An 18518-nucleotide genomic window follows, 5' to 3' on the forward strand; every position below is an offset into this window, starting at 1 on the left:
TATAAAACTGTCCACCTTGACCAAAAGATTTTCAATTACACCCCTGGGGTATACCATTGACTTGTCTACCAGCTCCAGAGACATTTGTACTGGTTTGACCTCCTCTATATGCAGCTTTTTCACCAAGGAGGATGGTATTAAGTTAATACTTGCTCCGAGATCGCACATTGCTTTAGTGATGGTCAATTCCCCAATGGTGCAAGGCAGCAGGAAGCTCCCTGGGTCCTCAAGCTTGGGAGGAAGCCCCTTTTAAATCAAGGCCCTGCATTCCTCAGTAATCATTATGGTTTCTTTCTCATCCCAGCTTCTTTTCTTGTTGATAAGATCCTTCAGAAACTTGGAATATAGAGGCATTTGCTCAAGAGCTTCAGCCAAGGGAATATTGATTTCCAGCTTCTTAAAAATCTCAAGGAATTTGTGAAAATGCTGGTCTTTAACCTCTTTGTTGAACCTCTGGGGATATGGCAGTGGAGGTGTGATGCTCTTTCCTATTTGCTGCTGTCCCTGAGCTACTTCCTTTGAGCTATGTGGCTGGTTGTCCTTCTCTTTAAGTTTCTCAGTGCCTTTGTTTGGCATCACAATTTGCTCCTTAGCCTTATCTGCCTTTGTTTGATTCTCATCCTTCGTTGGTTCTTTGATGTTCTCTGCTTGCTTCCTTGTAGTGTCATTGTTGCTTATCAATGCTCTCCCACTCCTTAATTGTATTGCCTTGCATTCCTCCTTGGGATTTGGAATTGTGTCACTGGGCAGTGAGTTTGAAGGTCTCTCAACAGATACTTGCTTGGAGAGTTGCCCCATCTGTCTCTCTAGGCTCTTCAGGGAGGCTTCCTGATTCTTGGTTACCATTTCCTGGTGTTTCAACATTTTGTCTATCATGGCCTCCAAGTGAGTGATTCTTTGGGCTTCAGGTGATACTTGAGGTGGGTTATGAGATGTGGGTGGTGGATGGTAGGCATTTTGGTTGGTGGGTTGGTTATTAGATTGGTATTGGTTGAGGTTGGGGTAGTTGTTTTGAGGTTTTCTGTAGGGGTTTTGGTTAGTCTGCTGCTGGTTGTGATTTTGGTTGCTTCTTGGGTTGTGTTGGTTTGAATTCCTCTGCCATGGTTGTTGGTTTTGGGTATGGTTATCTCCCCATCTGAGGTTTGGGTGGTTCTTCCAGGATGGATTGTATGTATCACCATACACTTCATTTGGTCCTTGGTTGTGCATATACTGTACTTGCTCTTGTTGTTGTTCTTCTTGAGTTTCTTCACTCTGTCCCCATGTGGTTGATGGTTGGCTGGTGTTAACTGCTGCAACTTGGAGGCTATCAATTCTCTTGGTCATTTGCTCAAATTGTTGTTGAATTTGCTGCTGCATTAATTTGTTTTGAGCCAGGATTGAATCCACTCCTTCTAGCTCCATTACTCCTCTCCTTTGTGATGGTTGGCGGCCTCTTTGATGAGCAAAGAAATATTGGTTGTTGGACACCATATCAATGAGTTCTTGAGCCTCTTCTGCAGTTTTCATGAGTTGCAAGGAACCTCCAGCTGAATGATCCAAAGCTTCCTGGGATTTCAGTGTTAAGCCTTCATAGAAGTTTTGAAGCTTCTCCCACTCATTAAACATGGCAGGGGGACATTTCCTTATAAGAGCCTTGTATCTCTCCCATGCCTCATAGATGGGTTCGGCCTCCATTTGTGTAAATGTTTGAACCTCAGCCTTTAACCTTATGATCCTCTGAGGTGGATAAAATTTTGCAAGGAACTTAGTTACCAAATCATCCCAGTTGTTAATTGATGAGTGGATAATTTATACGCTTTTTGGTATTGTTTTTAGTATGTTTTTAGTAGGATCTAGTTACTTTTAGGGATGTTTTCATTAGTTTTTATGTTAAATTCACATTTCTGGACTTTACTATGAGTTTGTGTGTTTTTCTGTGATTTCAGGTATTTTCTGGCTGAAATTGAGGGACTTGAGCAGAAATCAGATTCAGAGGTTGAAGAAGGACTGCTGATGCTGTTGGATTCTGACCTCCCTGCACCTAATTCCAATTTACATGGAAGAAGCATCTCCATTCCTACCATTGGAGCAAACAACTTTGAGCTGAAACCTCAATTAGTTTCTCTGATGCAGCAGAACTGCAAGTTTCATGGACTTCCATCTGAAGATCCTTTTCAGTTCTTGACTGAATTCTTGCAGATATGTGATACTGTTAAGACTAATAGAGTAGATCCTGAAGTCTACAGGCTCATGCTTTTCCCTTTTGCTGTAAGAGACAGAGCTAGATTATGGTTGGATTCTCAACCCAAAGATAGCCTGAACTCTTGGGATAAGCTGGTCACGGCTTTCTTAGCCAAGTACTTTCCTCCTCAAAAGCTGAGCAAGCTTAGAGCTGATGTTCAAACCTTCAGACAGAAAGAAGGTGAATCCCTCTATGAAGCTTGGGAAAGATACAAACAGTTGACCAAAAAGTGTCCTTCTGACATGCTTTCAGAATGGACCATCCTGGATATATTCTATGATGGTTTATCTGAGCTATCAAAGATGTCACTGGACACTTCTGCAGGTGGATCCATTCATCTAAAGAAAATGCCTGCAGAAGCTCAAGAACTCATTGACATGGTTGCTAATAACCAGTTCATGTACACTTCTGAAAGGAATCCTGTGAGTAATGGGACGCCTATGAAGAAGGGAGTTCTTGAAGTTGATACTCTGAATGCCATATTGGCTCAGCATAAAATATTGACTCAGCAAGTCAATATGATTTCTCAGAGTCTGCATGGAATGCAAGCTGCATCCAACAGTACTCAAGAGGCTTCTTCTGAAGAAGAAGCCTATGATCCTGAGAACCCTGCAATAGCAGAGGTAAATTACTTAGGTGAACCTTATGGAAACACCTATAACTCAACATGGAGAAATCATCCAAATTTCTCATGGAAGGATCAAAAGCCCCAACAAGGCTTTAATAATGGTGGAAGAAACAGGTTTAGCAATAGCAAGCCTTTTCCATCATCAACTCAGCAACAGACAGAGAACTCTGAACAAAATGCTTCTAATTTAGCAAATCTAGTCTCTGATCTATCTAAGGCCACTGTAAGTTTCATGAATGAAACAAGGTCTTCCATTAGAAATCTAGAAGCACAAGTGGGCCAGCTGAGAAAAAAGATCACTGAAATCCCTCCTAGTACTCTCCCAAGCAATACAGAAGAGAACCCAAAAGGAGAGTGCAAGGCCATTGACATAAGCGCCATGGCCGAACCTGTGAGGAGAGGAGAGGACGTGAATCCCAAGGAGGAAGACCTCCTGGGACGTCCAGTGATCAATAAGGAGCTTCCCTCTGAGAAACCAAAGGACTCTGAGGCTCATCTAGAGACCATAGAGATTCCATTGAACCTCCTTATGCCCTTCATGAGCTCTGATGAGTATTCCTCTTCTGAAGAGAATGAGGATGTTACTAAAGAGCAAACTGCCAAGTTTCTTGGTGCAATCATGAAGCTAAATGCCAAATTATTTGGCATTGATACTTGGGAAGTTGAACCTCCCTTGTTCATCAATGAACTAAGTGATCTGGATCAACTGACATTGCCTCAGAAGAGACAGGATCCTGGAAAGTTCATAATACCCTGTACCATAGGCACCATGATCTTTAAGGCTCTGTGTGACCTTGGTTCAGGAATAAACCTCATGCCCCTCTCTGTAATAGAGAAACTGGGAATCTATGGGGTGCAAGCTGCTAAAATCTCACTAGAGATGGCAGACAGCTCAAGAAAACAGGCTTATGGACAAGTAGAAGATGTATTAGTAAAGGTTGAGGGCCTTTACATACCTACTGATTTCATAGTCCTGGATACTGGAAAGGAAGAGGATGAATCCATCATCCTAGGAAGACCTTTCCTGGCCACAGCAAGAGCTGTGATTGATGTTGACAGAGGTGAACTAGTCCTTCAATGGAATGAGGACTCCCTTGTGTTTAAAACTCAAGGATCTCCCTCTGCAACCATGGAGAGGAAGTAGAAAAAGCTTCTCTCCAAGCAGAGTCAACCAGAGCTCCCACAGTCAAACTCTAAGTTTGGTGTTGGGAGGCCACAACCAAACTCTAAGTTTGGTGTTGAACTCCTATATCCAAACTCTAAGTTTGGTGTTGGAGAGTCTCAACAAAGCTCTGCACATCTGTGAGGCTCCATGAGAGCCCATTGTTAAGCTATTGACATTAAAGAAGCGCTTGTTGGGAGGCAACCCAATGTTTATCTAATTCTTATTTTTATTGTTTTTCATGTTTTCTTAGGTTCATGATCATGTGGAGTCACAAAATAAATATAAAAATTGAAAACGGAATCAAAAACAGCAGAAGAAAAATCACACCCTGGAGGAGCATCTGTCTGGCGTTCAGCGCCAGAACAGAGCATGGTTCTGGCGTTGAACGCCCAAAATGGGCAGCTTCTGGGCGCTGAACGCCAGAACAGGCATGGTTCTGGCGTTCAACGCCAGAAATGGCACACAAATGGGCGTTGAACGCCCAAAATGGCCACCAACCTGGCGCTGAACGCCCAGAGTTGGGTACAAAGGCATTTTTACATGCCTAATGGGTGCAGGGATGTAAATCCTTGAACACCTCAGGATCTGTGGACCCCACAGGATCCACTCAGGATCTGTGGACCCCACAGGATCCCCACCTACCTCCACTCACCTCTTCTCACCACTCTCTTTTACACAACCCCATAAACACTCTTCCCCATCACCTCTTCACCATTCACATCCATCCACTCTTCCCCATAAACTTACCTCATAAACTCCACCTACCTTCAAAATTCAAAATCAATTTCCCACCCAAACCCACCCATATGGCCGAACCAATACCCCACCTCCCTACCCTATATAAAGCCCTCCATTCTTCTTCAAATTCACACAACACACCCCTCTACACTCCTCTTGGCCGAAACCACAATTCCCTCTCCCTCTCCATATTTCTTCTTCTTCTTCTTCTATTCTTTTGTTTATTGCTCGAGGGCAAGCAATATTCTAAGTTTGGTGTGGTAAAAGCATAGCTTTCTTGTTTTTCCATTACCATTGATGGCACCCAAGACCGGAGAATCCTCTAGAAGAGGGAAAGGGAAGACAAAAGCTTCCACATCCGAGTCATGGGAGATGGAAAGATTCATCTCCAAAGCCCATCAAGACCACTTCTATGATGTTGTGGCCAAGAAGAAGGTGATCCCTGAGGTCCCTTTTAAACTCAAAAGAAATGAGTATCCGGAGATCCGACATGAAATTCAAAGAAGAGGTTGGGAAGTTCTAACAAATCCCATCCAACAAGTCGGCATCCTAATGGTTCAAGAGTTCTATGCCAATGCATGGATCACCAAGAACCATGATCAAAGTAAGAACCCGGATCCAAAGAACTATGTTACAATGGTTCGGGGGAAATACTTAGATTTTAGTCCGAAAAATGTGAGGTTGGCGTTCAACTTGCCATACATGGAAGAGAACGCACGCCCCTACACAAGGAGAGTCAACTTTGATCAAAGGTTGGACCAAGTCCTTATGGACATATGTGTAGAGGGAGCTCAATGGAAGATTGACTCCAAAGGCAAGCCGGTTCAACTAGGAAGATTGGACCTCAAGCCTATAGCTAGAGGATGGTTGGAGTTTATTCAATGCTCAATCATTCCCACTAGCAACCGGTCTGAAGTTACTATAGACCGGGCCATCATGATCCATAGCATCATGATTGGAGAAGAGGTGGAAGTTCATGAGATTATACCTCAAGGTGGCTGACAAGTCCTCCACCATGGCAAGGGTAGCCTTTCCTCACCTCATTTGCCACCTATGCAATTCAGCTGGGATTGACATAGAGGGAGATATCCTCATTAAAGGGGACAAGCCCATCACTAAGAAAAAGATGGAGCAAGCAAGAGAGCCCAGTCATGGAGCTCAAGAGGCGCAAGAAGCTCATTTCCATGAGATCCCTGAGATGCCTCAAATGCACTTTCCTCCACAAAATTATTGGGAGCAAATCAACACCTCCCTAGGAGAATTGAGTTCCAATATGGGACAACTAAGGGTGGAACATCAAGAGCACTCCATCATGCTTCATGAAATAAGAGAAGATCAAAAAGCAATGAGGGAGGAGCAACAAAGACAAGGAAGAGACATAGAAGAGCTCAAGGACATCATTGGTTCCTCAAGAAGGAGACGCCACCATCACTAAGGTGGATTCATTCCTTGTTCTTCTTTCTTCTGTTTTTTGTTTTCTATGTTATGTGCTTATCTATATTTGTGCCTTCATTACATGATCATTAGTAGTTAGTAACTTTGTCTTAAAGATATGGATGTCCTATGAATCCATCACCTCTCTTAAAAAAAAATGTTTTAATTCAAAAGAACAAGAAGTACATGAGTTTCGAATTTATCCTTGAACTTAGCTTAATTATATTGATGTGGTGACAATGCTTCTTGTTTTCTGAATGTATGCTTGAACAGTGCATATGTCTTTTGAAGTTGTTGTTTAAGAATGTTAAATATGTTGGCTCTTGAAAGAATGATGACTAGGAGACATGTTATCTGATAATCTGAAAAATCATAAAAATGATTCTTGAAGCAAGAAAAAGAAGCAAAGAACAAAGCTTGCAGAAAAAAAAATGAAAAAAAAAGGCGAAAAAAAAATATATAGAAAGAAAAAGAAAAAGCAAGCAGAAAAAGCCAATAACCCTTAAAACCAAAAGGCAAGGGCACATAAAAAGGATCCCAAGGCTTTGAGCATCAGTGGATAGGAGGGCCTAAAGGAATAAAATCCTGGTCTAAGCGGCTAAACCAAGCTGTCCCTAACCATGTGCTTGTGGCGTGTAAGTGTCAAGTGAAAACTTGAGACTGAGCGGTTAAAGTCAAGGTCCAAAGCAAAAAAAAGAGTGTGCTTAAGAACCATGGACACCTCTAATTGGGGACTTTAGCAAAGATGAGTCACAATCTGAAAAGGTTCACCCAATTATGTGTCTGTGGCATTTATGTATCCGGTGGTAATACTGGAAAACAAAGTGCTTAGGGCCACGGCCAAGACTCATAAAGAAGCTGTGTTCAAGAATCATCATACTGAACTAGGAGAGTCAATGACACTATTCGAAATCTGAAGTTCGTATAGATGCCAATCATTCTGAACCTCAATGGATAAAGTGAGATGCCAAAACTATTCAAGAGGCAAAAAGCTATAAGTCCCGCTCATATGATTGAAGCTCTGTTTCATTGATAGTTTGGAATTTATAGTATATTCTCTTCTTTTTATCCTATTTGATTTTTAGTTGCTTGGGGACAAGCAACAATTTAAGTTTGGTGTTGTGATGAGCGGATAATTTATACGCTTTTTGGCATTGTTTTTAGTATGTTTTTAGTAGGATCTAGTTACTTTTAGGGATGTTTTCATTAGTTTTTATGTTAAATTCACATTTCTGGACTTTACTATGAGTTTGTGTGTTTTTCTGTGATTTCAGGTATTTTCTGGCTGAAATTGAGGGACTTGAGCAGAAATCAGATTCAGAGGTTGAAGAAGGACTGCTGATGCTGTTGGATTCTGACCTCCCTGCACTCAAAGTGGATTTTCTGGAGCTACAGAACTTGAAATGGCGCGCTTCCAATTGCGTTGAAAAGTAGACATCCAGGGCTTTCCATCAATATATAATAGTCCATACTTTGGCCAAGAATTGATGACGTAAACTGGCGTTCAACGCCAGCTTTCTACCCAAATCTGGCGTCCAGCGCCAGAAAAGGATCCAAAACCAGAGTTGAACGCCCAAACTGGCACAAAAACTGGCGTTCAACTCCACAAATGGCCTCTGCACGTGCAACACTTAAGCTCAGCCCAAACACACACCAAGTGGGCCCCGGAAGTGGATTTACACATCAAATACTTACTCATGTAAACCCTAGTAGCTAGTTTATTATAAATAGGACCTCTTACTATTGTATTAGGCATCTTTGGATTATCTTTGGATTACCTTATGATCCTTTGATCACGTTTTAGGGGGCTGGCCATCTCGGCCATGCCTGGACCTCCACTTATGTATTTTCAACGGTAGAGTTTCTACACTCCATAGATTAAGGTGTGGAGCTCTGCTGTTCCTCAAAGATTAATGCAAAGTACTACTGTTTTCTATTCAATTCTTCTTATTTCGCTTCTAAGATATCCATTCGCACCCAAGAACGTGATGAAGGTGATGATTATGTGTGACGCTCATCATCCTTCTCCCCTATGAACGCGTGCCTGACAAACACTTCTGTTCTACATGAATTAAGCTAGAGTGAATATCTCTTAGATCTCCTAACCAGAATCTTCGTGGCGTAAGCTAGAATGATGGCGGCATTCAAGAGAATCCGGAAAGTCTAAACCTTGTCTGTGGTATTCCGAGTAGGATTCAATGATTGAATGACTGTGACAAGCTCCGAACTCGCGATTGCAGGGCGTTAGTGACAGACGCAAAAGGATAGTAAATCCTATTCCAGCATGATCGAGAACCGACAGATGAATAGCCGTGCCGTGACAGGGTGCGTGAGCATATTATTCACTGAGAGGATAAGATGAAGCCATTGACAAGGGTGATGCCTCCAGACGATTAGCCGTGCCGTGACAGGGCATTGGATCATTTTCCCGTGAGATGACCGAAAGTAGCCATTGACATTGATGATGTATCACATAAAGCCAGCCATGGAAAGGAATGAGACTGACTGGATGAAGATAGCAGGAAAGCAGAGGTTCAGAGGAACGAAAAGCATCTCCATTCACTTATCTGAAATTCCTACCAATGATTTACATAAGTGTCTCTATCCCTATTTTATTATATAATGTTCGAAAACACATTTATCACTTCATATCTGCCTGACTGAGATTTACAAGGTGACCATAGCTTGCTTCATACCAACAATCTCCGTGGGATTCGACCCTTACTCACGTAAGGTATTACTTGGATGACCCAGTGCACTTGCTGGTTAGTTGTATCGAAGTTGTGACAATCATGAATTAAGATCAGAGCACCAAGTTTTTGGAGCCATTACTAGGGATTGTTCGAGCCTGGACATCACAATTTCGTGCACCATTAATGCTGTCCCTTGGAAACGATTCCAACCATTGAGTGGCCTTGTCCCTGAGAGAAAATGGGAATAGCATCAGTTTGTAACTGTCAGGGGGCACTCCATTAGTTTTGACAGTGTTGCATATCCTCAAGAAAGTGGACAAATGTTGGTGTGGGTCCTCAAGTGGTCCTCCACCAAAAGAGCAGTTGTTCTGAACCAAAGTGATGAGTTGTGGCTTGAGTTCAAAATTGTTAGCATTGACATTTGGAGCCAAGATGCTGCTCCCACAATGTCTAGGATTTGCAAAGGTATAGGAAGCCAAAACTCTCCTCTGGGGTGGGTTGCCATTGTTGTTGTCTTCTCCACCTGGTGGATTGGTCAAATGTTCCTCCATCTCTTGGAATTCTTCGTCTGATTCCTCTTCTCCAACAATATTTTCCCTCTTTCAGCTCTTCTTAACCTCCTGAGAGTTCTTTCGTCTTGTTCATGAAAATTGGGTATGGTTCTTCTTGTACCTGACATACAAGCAGAGCATGAGAAATGCACAAAACCAGTGACACTTCAATTTATTGCCAGATTGAAGTGTTAGTTAGTTTAAGCAAAAAATCAAACAGTTAGTGGGTTAATCAAAATTAAAGAAAAAGTACTTGATCTAGATCACCACCTCACTTAATCATTGTCAATCTAATCAATCCCCGGCAACGGCGCCAAAAACTTGATGAGTATTTTGGTGAAAAAATAAATTTCTCCCAAAACACAAATCTAACCGGCAAGTGCACCGGGTCGCATCAAGTAATAAAAACTCACGGGAGTGAGGTCGATCCCACAGGGATTGAAGGATTGAGCAATTTTTGTTTAGTGGTTAATTTAGTCAAGCGAATCAAGGTTTGGTTGAGTGTTTTGTGATTTGCAGAAATTAAATTGCATGGAATTAAAGAGAACATGAAATAAATTGCTGAATCTTAAAGAACAAGAAATTAAATAACAGAAACTTAGAATGCAAGAAATGTAAATTGCGGAATCTTAAAGTGCAAGAAATGTAAACAGCTGGAATTGTAAAGGGAATTGGGAAATAGATTTGCAGAATTTAAACATGGAAAAGTTGAATTGCATTAAACAGAAGAGGAAAAGGGAATTGGGATTGAAACGGATCTTGAAGCAGTAAAGTAAATGAACATTAAAAGCAAGAAACAGAGAATGTAAAATTGAGATCTCAGGGCCCAGAGACTAGAAAACCAAGTCTAGATCTCAATGCCTTCCTAGATCCAACAAGAACAATTGCAAAGGAAATTGTAAATTGCAAGGAAAGTAAATGAGAATCAAGTAACAGAAACGGAAATTCAATTGCAGTAAATAAACAGAGAGATCCAAGGTTGAGATTGAAACAGAATTTCTTCAATTCTCCAACCCAAAATCCAAGACAATTGTAATTGAAATTGAAAGCAATAAAAATGAGAGGAAGAGAAGTGAATTCTCCTTCCCCAAGACAAGAAATTAAAGATCACTCAATATCCAAAGCTCTCCGAAAACTATTATGAAAATTCAAAAGGAAAAAACTCCGAAAAACTTGAATTCTATCCTATTTATACACTTTCTTTCAATGATTTTCAAGCCTTGAGTTGGGCCTTTGCTCTTGGTGGAATTGGGTTGAAAGAGGCCTTGGTTGATTGCTCTTGGAGTTTGAAGAAGAACCAAAGTGAACCAATTGAACCGGGTTTGAGTTTTGCAAAAGTTGGACCAAAAGTTTGATTTGGCTCCAACTTTTCATATCAGCTAGCACAATTTGCTGATATCAACGTTGGTGCCAACGTTAGGGGTCTAACTTTGACCCTAACGTTGGCCTTGCCTAGTGTGCTTGTGGCGCCAACGTTAGCCACCAAGTTAGGGGGCTAACGTTGGCGCAAACTTTTGCTCCTCTCCCTTGTATTTTCATGTGCCAACGTTAGCCTCCAAGTTAGGGGTCTAACGTTGGCGCAAACGTTAGGTGGCCAGGGAGGAGTTTCTCATGCCAACGTTAGCCTCAAAGTTAGGGGACTAACGTTGGCGCAAACTTTTGGTGCCCAGGGGAGAAATTCATGTGCCAACGTTAGCCTCAAAGTTAGGGGGCTAACGTTGGCGCAAACTTTTGGAGCCCAGGGGAGAATTTTCAAGTTCCAACGTTAGCCTCTAAGTTAGGGGGCTAACGTTGGGGCTAACTTTTCAACCAAAAGTTTGTGCAAAAGTTTGATGGTAACTTTAGGTCCAGCTTTTTTCTTCCTGGTTCAATTTCACTTATTCCATTGTCCTCTCTTCACTCCTAGCCATTCCTTCTTGCTTCAAACTTTCTCCAAGCTTTCTTCACCTATCATTAATCAACCAAACACATCAAAGCTATGCTCAAAATCATGAGATATTCATTCTTTCATAATATGCAACAAATATAGCATAAAACCTCATGAAATGGCATGAATTCAAATATGGTTGATTCAATCAAGGGAAACATGAAAATCTACTCAATTAGCTTGCTTGTAGCTCAAGAAAGTGCATAATCTTAATGAAAACAAAAGAAAAAGACTAGTTAAAATATGCTAGGATGACTTGTCATCAGGGGTCTTCTAGATGATTTGGGTTTTAAGCAAGATTGTTTGAATCTTAATTGCGATAGTCAAAGTACGATTCATTTGGCTAAAATCATGTTCATCATACTCGTACCAAGCATATTAATGTTAGGTATCACTTTGTGCATCATTGATGCACGAAATTGTGATGTCCAGGCTCGAACAATCCCTGGTAATGGCTCCAAAAACTTGGTGCTCTGTTCTCAATACATAATTGTCACAACTTCGATACAACTAACCAGCAAGTGCACTGGGTCGTCCAAGTAATACCTTACATGAGTAAGGGTCGAATCCCACGGAGATTGTTGGTATGAAGCAAGCTATGGTCACCTTGTAAATCTCAGTCAGGTAGATATAAAGTGATAATGGTGTTTTTGAATATTATATAATAAAATAGGGATAGAGATACTTATGTAATTCATTGGTAGGAATTTCAGATAAGCGAATGGAGATGCTTTCGTTCCTCTGAACCTCTGCTTTCCTGCTATCTTCATCCAATCAGTCTTACTCCTTTCCATGGCTGGCTTTATGCAAGGGCATCACCGTTGTCAGTGGCTACATCCCCTCCTCTCAGTGAATAATATGCTCACGCACCCTGTCACGGCACGGCTATTCATCTGTCGGTTCCCGATCATGCTGGAATAGGATTCACCCTCCTTTTGCGTCTGTCACTAACGCCCAACAATCGCGAGTTTGAAGCTCGTCACAGTCATTCAATCATTGAATCCTACTCAGAATACCACAGACAAGGTTTAGACCTTCCGGATTCTCTTGAATGCCGCCATCATTCTAGCTTACGCCACGAAGATTCTGGTTAGGAGATCTAAGAGATACTCATTCTAGCTTAATTCATGTAGAACAGAAGTGTTTGTCAGGCACGCGTTCATAAGGGGGAAGGATGATGAGCGTCACACATAATCATCACCTTTATCACGTTCTTGGGTGCGAATGGATATCTTAGAAGCGAAATAAGAAGAATTGAATAGAAAACAGTAGTACTTTGCATTAATCTTTGAGGAACAGCAGAGCTCCACACCTTAATCTATGGAGTGTAGAAACTCTACCGTTAAAAATACATAAGTGAAGGTCCAGGCATGGCCGAGATGGCCAGCCCCCTAAACGAGATCACAGGATCAAAATACAATCCAGGATGGTCTAAAAGACGTCTAATACAATAGTAAGAGGTCCTATTTATAATAAACTAGTCACTAGGGTTTACATGAGTAAGTAATTGATGAATAAATCCACTTCCGGGGCCCACTTGGTGTGTGTTTGGGCTGAGCTTAAGTGTTGCACGTGCAGAGGCCATTTGTGGAGTTGAACGCCAGTTTTTGTGCCAGTTTGGGCGTTCAACTCTGGTTTTGGATCCTTTTCTGGCGCTGGACGCCAGATTTGGGTAGAAAGCTGGCGTTGAACGCCAGTTTACATCGTCAATTCTTGGCTAAAGTATGGACTATTATATATTTCTGGAAAGCCCTGGATGTCTACTTTCCAACGCAATTGAAAGCGCGCCATTTCGAGTTCTGTAGCTCCAGAAAATCCACTTTGAGTGCAGGGAGGTTAGAATCCAACAGCATCAGCAGTCCTTTTTCAACCTCTGAATCTGATTTCTGCTCAAGTCCCTCAATTTCAGCCAGAAAATACCTGAAATCACAGAAAAACACACAAACTCATAGTAAAGTCCAGAAATGTGAATTTAACACAAAATCTATTAAAAACATCCCTAAAAGTAACTAGATCCTACTAAAAACATACTAAAAACAATGTCAAAAAGCGTATAAATTATCCGCTCATCACAACACCAAACTTAAATTGTTGCTTGTCCCCAAGCAACTGAAAATCAAAATAGGATAAAAAGAATAGAATATACTATAAATTCCAAACTATCAATGAAACAGAGCTTCAATCATATGAGCGGGACTTATAGCTTTTTGCCTCTTGAATAGTTTTGGCATCTCACTTTATCCATTGAGGTTCAGAATGATTGACATCTATAGGAACTTCAGATTTCGAATGGTGTTATTGACTCTCCTAGTTCAGTATGATGATTCTTGAACACAGCTTCTTTATGAGTCTTGGCCGTGGCCCTAAGCACTTTGTTTTCCAGTATTACCACCGGATACATAAATGCCACAGACGCATAATTGGGTGAACCTTTTCAGATTGTGACTCAGCTTTGCTAAAGTCCCCAATTAGAGGTGTCCAGGGTTCTTAATAAGCACACTCTCTTTTTGCTTTGGACCTTGACTTTAACCGCTCAGTCTCAAGTTTTCACTTGACACCTTCACGCCACAAGCACATGGTTAGGGACAGCTTGGTTTAGCCGCTTAGACCAGGATTTTATTCCTTTAGGCCCTCCTATCCACTGATGCTCAAAGCCTTGGGATCCTTTTTATTTGCCCTTGTCTTTTGGTTTTAAGGGTTATTGGCTTTTTTTGCTTGCTTTTTCTTTCTATATTTTTTTCGCCTATTTTTTTTTCTTTTTTTTTTCTGCAAGCTTTGTTCTTTCCTGCTTTTTCTTGCTTCAAGAATCATTTTTATGATTTTTCAGATTATCAAATAACATGTCTCCTAGTCATCATTCTTTCAAGATCCAACATATTTAACATTCTTAAACAACAACTTCAAAAGATATATGCACTGTTCAAGCATACATTCAGAAAACAAGAAGCATTGTCACCACATCAATATAATTAAACTAAGTTCAAGGATGAATTCAAAACTCATGTACTTCTTGTTCTTTTGAATTAAAATAGTTTTTATTTTAAGAGAGGTGATGGATTCATAGGACATTCATAACTTTAAGACAAAGTTACTAACTACTAATGATCATGTAATGAAGACACAAACACAGATAAGCACATAATATAGAAAACGAAAAACAGAAGAATTAAGAACAAGGAATGAATCCACCTTATTGATGGTGGCATTTCCTTCTTGAGGAATCAATGATGTCCTTGAGCTCTTCTATGTCTCTTCCTTGTCTTTGTTGCTCCTCTCTCATTGCTTTTAGATCTTCTCTGATTTCATGAAGGATGATGGAGTGCTCTTGATGTTCCACCCTTAGTTGCTTCCAATAATTGTGTGGAAGAAAATGTATCCCCTGAGGTATCTCAGGGATCTCTTGATTTGCAGTCAAATGTTCTACCACTGAGCTATAGACCCTTGATGGAAGCTTTTGTCTTCCCTTTCCTCTTTCTAGAGGTTTCTCTGGCCTTAGGTGCCATCAATGGTTATGAAAAAAAAACAAAAAAAAGCTATGCTTTTACCACACCAAACTTAGAATGTTGCTCGCCCTCGAGCAAAAGAAGAAAGAATAGAAGAATAAGAAGAAGATATGGAGGAGATGGATGGGAGTGTGTATTCGGCCATATGGGTGGGATTGGGTGGGAGAGAGATGTTGAATTTTTGAAGGTAGTGGGTGTATGGATGTGAGTGGTAAATGGAAAAAAAGAAGGGATGATCATGAATGGAAAGAGAGATGATGAGGTAGGTGGGGATCCTGTGGAGTCCACAGATCCTGAGGTGTCAAGGCATTTACATCCCTGCACCAATTTAGGCATGTAATATGCCCTTGCACACAACTCTGGGCGTTCAGCGCCAGGTTGGTGCCCATTTTGGGCGTTCAACGCCCTTTTGCTGCCATTTCTGGCGTTGAACCCCAGAACCATGCTTGTTCTGGGCGTTCAGCACCAGGATGCTCCCATTCTGGGCGTTCAGCGCCAGAACTATGCTCTGTTCTGGCGTTTGAACGCCAGACAGATGCTCCTCCAGGGTGTGATTTTTCTTCTGCTGTTTTTGATTCCGTTTTCAATTTTTATATTTATTTTGTGACTCCTTATGATCATAAACCAAAGAAAACATGAAAAACAATAAAAATAAGAATTAGATAAACATTGGGTTGCCTCCCAACAAGCGCTTCTTTAATGTCAATAGCTTGACAGTGGGCTCTCATGGAGCCTCACAGATGTGCAGAGCTTTGTTGAAACTCTCCAACACCAAACTTAGAGTTTGGATATGGGAGTTCAACACCAAACTTAGAGTTTGGATGTGGCCTCCCAACACCAAACTTAGAGTTTGACTGTGGGGGCTCTGGTTGACTCTGCTTGGAGAGAAGCTTTTCCTGTTTCCTCTCCATGGTTGCAGAGGGAGATCCTTGAGTTTTAAACGCAAGGGAGTTCTCATTCCATTGAAGGAATATTTCACCTCTGTCAACATCAATCACAGCTCTTGCTGTGGCCAGGAAAGGTCTTCCTAGGATGATGGATTCATCCTCTTCCTTTCCAGTATCCAGGACTATGAAATCAGTAGGTATGTAAAGGCCCTCAACCTTTACTAATACATCTTCTACTTGTCCATAAGCCTGTTTTCTTGAGCTGTCTGCCATCTCTAGTGAGATTTTAGCAGCTTGCACCCCATAGATTCCCAGTTTCTCTATTACAGAGAGGGGCATGAGGTTTATCCCTGAACCAAGGTCACACAGAGCCTTAAAGGTCATGGTGCCTATGGTACAAGGGATTATGAACTTTCCAGGATCCTGTCTCTTCTGAGGCAATGTCAGTTGATCCAGATCACTTAGTTCATTGATGAACAAGGGAGGTTCAACTTCCCAAGCATCAATGCCAAATAATTCGGCATTCAGCTTCATGATTGCACCAAGAAACTTGGCAGTTTGCTCTTCAGTGACATCCTCATTCTCTTCAGAAGAGGAATACTCATCAGAGCTCATGAAGGGCATAAGGAGGTTCAATGGAATCTCTATGGTCTCTAGATGAGCCTCAGAGTCCTTTGGTTTCTCAGAGGGAAGCTCCTTATTGATCACTGGACGTCCCAAGAGGTCTTCCTCCTTGGGATTCACGTCCTCTCCTCTCCTCACAGGTTCGGCCATGGCGCTTATGTCAATGGCCTTGCACTCTCCTTTTGGGTTCTCTTCTGTATTGCTTGGGAGAGTACTAGGAGGGATTTCAGTGATCCTTTTTCTCAGCTGGCCCACTTGTGCTTCCAGATTTCTAATGGAAGACCTTGTTTCATTCATGAAACTTACAGTGGCCTTAGATAGATCAGAGACTAGATTTGCTAAATTAGAAGCATTTTGTTCAGAGTTCTCTGTCTGTTGCTGAGTTGATGATGGAAAAGGCTTGCTATTGCTAAACCTGTTTCTTCCACCATTATTAAAGCCTTGTTGGGGCTTTTGATCCTTCCATGAGAAATTTGGATGATTTCTCCATGTTGAGTTATAGGTGTTTCCATAAGGTTCACCTAAGTAATTTACCTCTGCTATTGCAAGGTTCTCAGGATCATAGGCTTCTTCTGTTCTTCAGAAGAAGCCTCTTGAGTACTGTTGGATGTAGCTTGCATTCCATGCAGACTCTGAGAAATCATATTGACTTGCTGAGTCAATATTTTATTCTGAGCCAATATGGCATTCAGAGTATCAACTTCAAGAACTCCCTTCTTCATAGGCGTCCCATTACTCACAGGATTCCTTTCAGAAGTGTACATGAACTGGTTATTAGCAACCATGTCAATGAGTTCTTGAGCTTCTGCAGGCGTTTTCTTTAGATGAATGGATCCACCTGCAGAAGTGTCCAGTGACATCTTTGATAGCTCAGATAAACCATCATAGAATATATCCAGGATGGTCCATTCTGAAAGCATGTCAGAAGGACACTTTTTGGTCAACTGTTTGTATCTTTCCCAAGCTTCATAGAGGGATTCACCTTCTTTCTGTCTGAAGGTTTGAACATCAGCTCTAAGCTTGCTCAGCTTTTGAGGAGGAAAGTACTTGGCTAAGAAAGCCGTGACCAGCTTATCCCAGGAGTTCAGGCTGTCTTTGGGTTGAGAATCCAACCATAATCTAGCTCTGTCTCTTACAGCAAAAGGGAAAAGCATAAGCCTGTAGACTTCAGGATCTACTACATTAGTCTTAACAGTATCACATATCTGCAAGAATTCAGTTAAGAACTGAAAAGGATCTTCAGATGGAAGTCCATGAAACTTGCAGTTCTGTTGCATCAGAGAAACTAACTGAGGTTTCAGCTCAAAGTTGTTTGCTCCAATGGCTGGAATGGAGATGCTTCTTCCATGTAAATTGGAATTAGGTGCAGTGAAGTCACCAAGCATTCTCCTTGCATTGTTGTTGGGTTCGGCTGCCATCTCCTTTACTTGTTCGAAATTTTCAATCAAGTTGTCTCTGGATTGTTGTAATTTAGCTTCTCTTAATTTTCTCTTCAGAGTCCTTTCAGGTTCTGGATCAGCTTCAACAAGAATGCCTTTTTCTCTGTCCCTGCTCATAAGAAAGAGGAGAGAAAAAGAAAAGAAGAGGAATCCTCTATGTCACAGTAAAGAGGATCCTTATTGTTAATAGAAGAAAAGAAGAAGAAATTCGAACACATATAGAAGAGGGGGTTCGAATTTGGTGATGATGTGAGGAAGAGATGTTAGTTAATGAATGAATAAATAGAATAGGATGAGAGAGAAGGAGGGAATTTTCGAAAATTATTTTTGAAAAGGAGTTAGTGATTTTTGAAAATAGTTTTTTGAAAAAATGTTAGTGATTTTCGAAAATTAAGATTTAAAAATTTGAAAATTAAATTAATTAATAAATTAAAAGAAATTTTGAAAAAGGGGGAAGATATTTTCGAAAAATGAGAGAGAGAGTTAGTTAGGTAGTTTTGAAAAAGTTAAGAAACAAACAAAAAGTTAGTTAGTTAGTTGGAACAAATTTTAAAAAGATGAGAAGTTAGGAAGTTAGAAAAGATATTTTGAAAAGATATTTTTGAAAAAGATAAGATAAGAAGATATTTTTGAAAAGATATGATAGGAATTAGTTTTGAAAAAGATTTGATTTTTAAAATCACAATTAATGACTTGATTCATAAG

General features: G+C 40.9%; 2 non-coding genes across 2 annotated transcripts; one reads left to right on the forward strand and one right to left on the reverse strand.

Moving 5' to 3' along the window:
• Positions 1-2364: 2364 nt before the first annotated feature.
• LOC112787442 (small nucleolar RNA R71) lies at positions 2365-2472 on the reverse strand. The gene has a single exon (XR_003194857.1). It is a non-coding gene; the product is annotated as a small nucleolar RNA R71 (small nucleolar RNA).
• A 14816-nt stretch (positions 2473-17288) lies between these two features.
• On the forward strand, positions 17289-17396 carry LOC112787443 (small nucleolar RNA R71). The gene has a single exon (XR_003194858.1). It is a non-coding gene; the product is annotated as a small nucleolar RNA R71 (small nucleolar RNA).
• The last annotated feature ends 1122 nt before the right edge of the window (positions 17397-18518 follow it).

This window comes from Arachis hypogaea, chromosome 20 (genome assembly GCF_003086295.3).
Source record: "Arachis hypogaea cultivar Tifrunner chromosome 20, arahy.Tifrunner.gnm2.J5K5, whole genome shotgun sequence".
Classification (NCBI taxonomy): domain Eukaryota; kingdom Viridiplantae; phylum Streptophyta; class Magnoliopsida; order Fabales; family Fabaceae; genus Arachis; species Arachis hypogaea.